Here is a 6,000-nt window from a genome sequence, read left to right as displayed (position 1 = left end):
CAGATCTCCAGAAGCGGCTAAGGTGCAAGGGTTTAAGTGCTAGACACAGGTGTTGCTCCACCCCAGGGGCGGGCTGGCCTGCCACAGGCCTGGACAAGGTCATGAGCTTAACCCCAGGCGTGCTGTTGCCCACTGGGTGCCCACTGAGTTTATGAGTCAATAGAGGGCAGAGCTCTTGGAATTTGAAGAGTGTAGGGGCGTGCCTTCTAGGAAAGGTAATTTAGTGAAAGATAGAAATCCCTTTGGTTCCTCGGTGTGAGCATGTCCGCATCTAAAGGCCGAAGGAGCACGCGTAGTTTACCAGCAGCCATAACTCTTAGAACAGACACACCTGACCTGGCTCCCCCTTTTTGCTGGTGTGTTTGGGATTCTGGTCTTCAGATGAATGGATAAGCAAAGGGGAGGCTGGGGCTGAGCAGAGGCGGACTCCAAGCAGGGAGGGAGCAAGGGGCTGCCAGAGGGAAGACCTCAGAGAGCTGACCCAGGCCGGAAGGGGGTAATCCACCTGAGAGATAGATCCCAGGTGCGCCTGTGTCAAATTTCCCGAAGCATCAGCGTATCCACGACTCAAAATGATTTAAAACCATTTGGCTGTCAAGCAAGAGGGCAAAAACCCAGCACAACCTCAGAAAGCTTATGTAATTATTGTCAAGAGACCTTTGTGTGCTGGTGAAAGAGGTAATTATAAACACAAAGAAACTCCTCCCAGCTATGCAAGTCAATACCGCCCCCCCCCCTCCCCGGGAGAGCGAGACTGGATGTCCCTGCCACCGTGACTGTCACCACGACTGTCGTTCTCCCAGAAACTGTCCAGATGAAGGATTTCAAAGTCTCTCTATCCTGGACACTTTATATCACAACACAACACAAAACGAACTTCCCACATTTAATTACCGCAACTTTTTATCAGAGATGGGGCTTGTGGAGTAGCTCAGAGCCTGGAGGAAATGGCTCCTTGAGCTTCTCAGACGACAGCAGAGGAGAAGAGAGAGAGTTTAGGGACAGGCACTGGCTGCCGGTCTGGAGGTACTGTTCCCACTCAGCAGGGGGTGGAGGCATAGCCTGAGCAAACCGGTTCAGACCCAGAGGGAGCTGGCCTCCATATGCTGCTGCCTCTGTTTCTGTGGACACTACGGGTCCCTGGCTCTGTGGCGGGAGAAAACCTTCTGGCCTGATAATGAGCTTCTCCCTGGATGGGTGGTGGAAGCGAGATTGCGGATCCAGGCAGAACTCAGGGCTGGAAGGGAAGGAATGAGGAATTGGAATTGGGAGTGGAACTGTGGCTTTGATATGAATTGCTGTGGAACTTGGGCTGGACACGCCAGGGCCTCATGCTCCTTACAAGACCATAGTTTGGCCGACAAAAGTTGATTAGCCTACCCTTCTTTACTCTTTCACATTCTGAGAGTCTTAAGTGTAGGGTGCTGAGTATTTCTAGAAGTCAGCTCTCCCTCAGGCTGCAGCAGTGTAGCTGATGGCTGGGTAGGGTTTGTTTTCTATACTAAGGACCATTTCATCTCTGGCTTTTCCTCCCAGATCAAGATGCTCAGCTTGGGAGGGAAATGGGCATAAAAGCCCAAGTGATGCCAGGCACCCGTCGGACAAGTGTCACAGTTTGAATATCTGGGTCTTGGGTTTTGACTGTGAAGGGTCTTCCATGGGCTCCCATGCTGGAGAATTTGGTCTCCAGCTCATGGCGGAGTTGGTGGCTAGAGCATCTTTAGCGGATGCAGCCTCAGTTTAGAGAGAGTGGTACTAGGGCTGTGCCTAGCGGTCTGGTAGTGGCCCCACTTCCTGCTTTTCTCTGTGTCATGCCTACAGCTGCAATGTGACACGTGGTGTTTGTGTTCCCACTGCCATGCTTTCCCCACGATGCACTCTGACCCCCGACTGAGGCAGAATAAACCTTTCCCGAGGATGCTACTTGTCAGGTGACTAGAAAAAGTCACTTTCTAGTTCACGTTGACATAATCCATAAAATAATACTAAGAGGTGCGGTGGCTTTACTTCTGACCATAATCTAATACTTCTGTCCTTCTATCCCTTTCACCGTGTGAGGACACATCTGTCCCCTGTGGGGCTGGAGCAACAAGATGTCACCTTAGGAGCTGCCCTCATCAGAACAGCCAGGACCTAGACTGTGCATTTCCCAGCCTCTCACATTGCGAGAAATTTAATTTGTCATTTATGAATGACCCAGACTCATGCATTTTGTTCCAGCAGGTGGACAAGGAAACCAGGCTGCTCTGAAAGTCCTTGCACTGAAGCTGGGCCATTTTCATCACTGCTCAAGGATAAAGGACAAGATAGACAAGAATGCTCACAGGGTCCTGCAGAGCTGAGCCCGGGCCAATATAAGCCCAGGAGGCACACATCTTCAAAGTACCCCTCCCCTTGAGGGGGAGTGCCAGCAGCTGGGAAGGTCCAGTGAGCACACTTTGTCAGGAGTGGGTTGGATTTGGCACCTGCATAATTTTAAGTGCTCCTCTTGACCTCGAGTTGAGACAAACACTGTATTATCCTTTATGACCCTTTTGAGGTCAAATGCGTTGTTTTAGGTCACAAAGCAGTGGCTACCGGAGGCAAGGCTTTATTCCGAGAGCCTTCTACTCACCCATCCTGTGCCCCCACACCCGGCAGGATCTATGTTTTGAAAGTCACCATCTGTAACTTGGGCGAGGAATGGGCTCAGTTAGTAGGTGGCGCGGCTACTGTGCACTACTTAGAAACCGTGGTTGCACATGCCTGTAACCCTGGTATGCATGCCTGAAGGTTAACCCCAGCTACACTGCATGTTTGAAGGTCATCTGTGCTTCATGATAGGTACTATTAAAAGAAAAAGGCAAAACCAACCCCTTAAGTATCAAGGTCTTAAAGCCAAAGGCAGAATGCACTTAGGTTTTCTGTAACTTAGATGGGCCCTGAGAGTCTCTGGGAGGAGTCAGGGGAGCAGGCTCCACTTCGCACTGCTTCCAAGGCTAGACTGTATTTATAAAGACAATAACATTGGTAATGCTGGTAACCTGGGTGTGAATCAGAGAAGTGTCACGAGCCCTGGACAGACAAGACTTGACCCTGTGCCTGAAGACAAAGTGAAGGTAGTGGGGCTGTATCTCTCTCTTCATTAAACACACAAGTCACATTAAATATATATCTGCTTGAGTAAAATTACTCCCGTGGACTATTGCAATCAAGCATAGTGACTATGTTGTTGTGGGGGAAATAATAGCTAATAGCCTAAGCATTAAGTTACCAGCTATTCAAGGCCATTGATCTGTGAAGCCCTGGCAGGCAGAAGCCGTGTCCTATATCTTTCGGGATACAAAGGTCTATTGCAGTGTTGTGTAAGATGAACTTTATACCTTGGAACTCTATGGAGAGGTGTTTAGTCTGCATTAATGGTATGATCAAAGGTGTCTTTTAAACTCCTTGGAGTTCACAACTCAGTGTTAGCATATTTTACATTTCAATTCTCACTTTTGACTTCAAAGATAAGTTTGAAAAGTTATTGAACCAAATAACTTGCAAAGTAACTGCAATGCTTATGTGCACCACTAGATGGCTCTGTCCTCTTGTATGCTTCTTGGAAAGTTAGGAAAATGAGATACCACTGACCCAGACCACAGCCACAGACAGCCTCTTGAAACCACCTGTGTGTTTGGTTGCTCTTGCTATCAAAAAAGTTACTCATTGGAACTGAGTATCTACATTATTGATACATAATTGTTGTTTTTTCCTCAAGTATGACAAATACATCTTTAGTCATCTTTGCGGACATCTGTAAGTTTGGTTTCATATAATAAAATTGTGACATTCTGGATTTATGCAATGCGTTCTTTTTCTTTGAGCAAATTTTTCATATTATGATAAAGAAAAATGTATTGAGAGTGATTATTGACCTAGAAGAGATTATCTATCAATGGGGCCCTTCACACAATGAGCCCGTCTTGCATTTCCAACATTATGTCCTATGTATGGTTTTTCACAGTCTTATTTAGGACTTAGCTTTCATTTCGGCTACAGTGCTTGTATCAAATATAGTTGACTAATATTTGAACATTTGTAGAAAAGTCAGCCTGTTGACACCATGGCATGAAGGGAAGAAGTAGAAGAAGTACAGAGATAGACTCCTGCAATCTATTCTCTCTTTGAAATTCTCGTATCCTCTCTCCACTGTGTCCCAGTCTTTAACATCTATTGGTTCCTATCAGCCTTTACATTTTTCTTTGGGAACATATCATGGTATATAAAACTTGGAAAAATCTACATGAATGGCTTTTTTTTTTTAAAGAAAATGTGTTTTAATTATTAGAATCTTCTTTGTGAGAGAAAAAGGCATATTGATCACAAAGGAAGTGCAAGTGCACACCCTCTCAAGGCATCGAGTCTTCCTCTATGGTAATTTTTAAAATGCAGGCAGCCTTTGTGGGGGACAGAGGAGTCTTAGATTCATAGCTACACACTTAGGAGTTCCAGAGAAATCCAAAGGCAATGGACTGTAACTCTCCTTCCAACTGGGAGCTACGAGTCTTATTCAAATCGCCACATTCAGCGACATCCCTATCCAATGCCAGTTTTTCTTTCTTTCTTTCTTTCTTTCTTTCTTTCTTTCTTTCTTTCTTTCTTTCTTTCTTTCTTTCTTTTTTAATTTAAGTAATAACCAATCCCCTAGTCTCTGTGGGAGGACTAGACCAGGCACAGGTAAACTGACCCTCCTGGCTAGACTCCCTAATATCCTCCAGCACTGTTTCGCTAGCTCACTCTGGCTTTCCTTCAGGAGGGATGGGCTGCCTGTCTTTTACTGACTGTGAAACTCCGTCCTGTGTAGTTCTTGACACCACCTCCTCATTCTCCTTCCTGGGCCCTAAGCAAACACTTAGCAACTTTGTATCCTCATAATTCTGTTCCTTCACAATGTTTCATATCAATGGAACCCCACACATTTGTGGGGCTTTTTGGTCATGTTTATTCATTTATGGAGCTGAGGAGGTTTTACATTTTCCACTTTTTCCTGTTAGAAATAATGGTGGTCTGAACATTTGTGGGCGTATTTTTGCGTGGACCTGTTTTCAGTTGTTTCTAGGAATAGTATTTCTGGCTCTTGTGGTGGCTATGGTCGTTTGTGAGGCACTTCCAGACTGTATTTACACAGCAGAGCCATGACTTTACATCCCCTCCAGGAGGGTGTGAAGCGTCCAATTCCACGTCCTTGCTAATACCTACTGCTCCTTCTCCCTCAGCAGAGACTTCCTATTGATCGTGAAGTGTCTGGTTTCTAATCTTCTTAATACAACAGAAACTTGCATTACGCTCCTATTCAGAACTAAACAGGAAACCAATCTATTGGTATATAAGTGAAAATATAGCTCAGGAGGAACTAATTTGGGTTCTACAGTTATCGTCTATCTGATCCCAATGACAAAGTCACTTGCTGATGCCCATGCTGATGTGTGGGTGGATAAGGCTGATAGCTCTAATAAATCATATAGATGGGCTTAAACAAAAAAAAAAAAAACCCACACCATCATCTCGACAGATGCAGAAAATGCCTTTGGCAAGAACCCAACGTGTTCTCTGTGATGAAGTGTCCTGCTAGGCTGTAAGGAGAAGGAAAAGATTATAATTCAGGCAATTCAGTTCTGGGCTTTTAGCTACTATATTGCTGCCTCTAATAAATTCTAAAACATCACATAGAGACAGAAGTTATTTTAAATGTAGTTGAAAAAAATAACTGTGCACCATTCATATTTACAAAATGCCAAAAAGTGTTTTTCTCAAGTTGCATGGTGGGGACTCAAATCCAGGACCTCACACATGCTGGGCAATCTTAGGATACTTAGTGTCTTAGTTAGGGTCTCTATGGCTGTGAAGGGACACCAAGGCAGCTCTTGGAAAATATTTAACTGGTGCCGCCTTACAGGTCAGAGGTTCAGTCATTACCATCATAGCAGCGATTGTGGTGACACGCAGGCAAACATGGCGTGGGAGAAGGGGCTGTCA

The sequence above is a fragment of the Microtus ochrogaster genome, unplaced genomic scaffold (assembly GCF_000317375.1).
Source record: "Microtus ochrogaster isolate Prairie Vole_2 unplaced genomic scaffold, MicOch1.0 UNK19, whole genome shotgun sequence".
NCBI classification, from domain to species: domain Eukaryota; kingdom Metazoa; phylum Chordata; class Mammalia; order Rodentia; family Cricetidae; genus Microtus; species Microtus ochrogaster.
The sequence above is the reverse complement of the archived record's forward strand: the minus strand, read 5'-3'. Positions refer to the sequence as shown.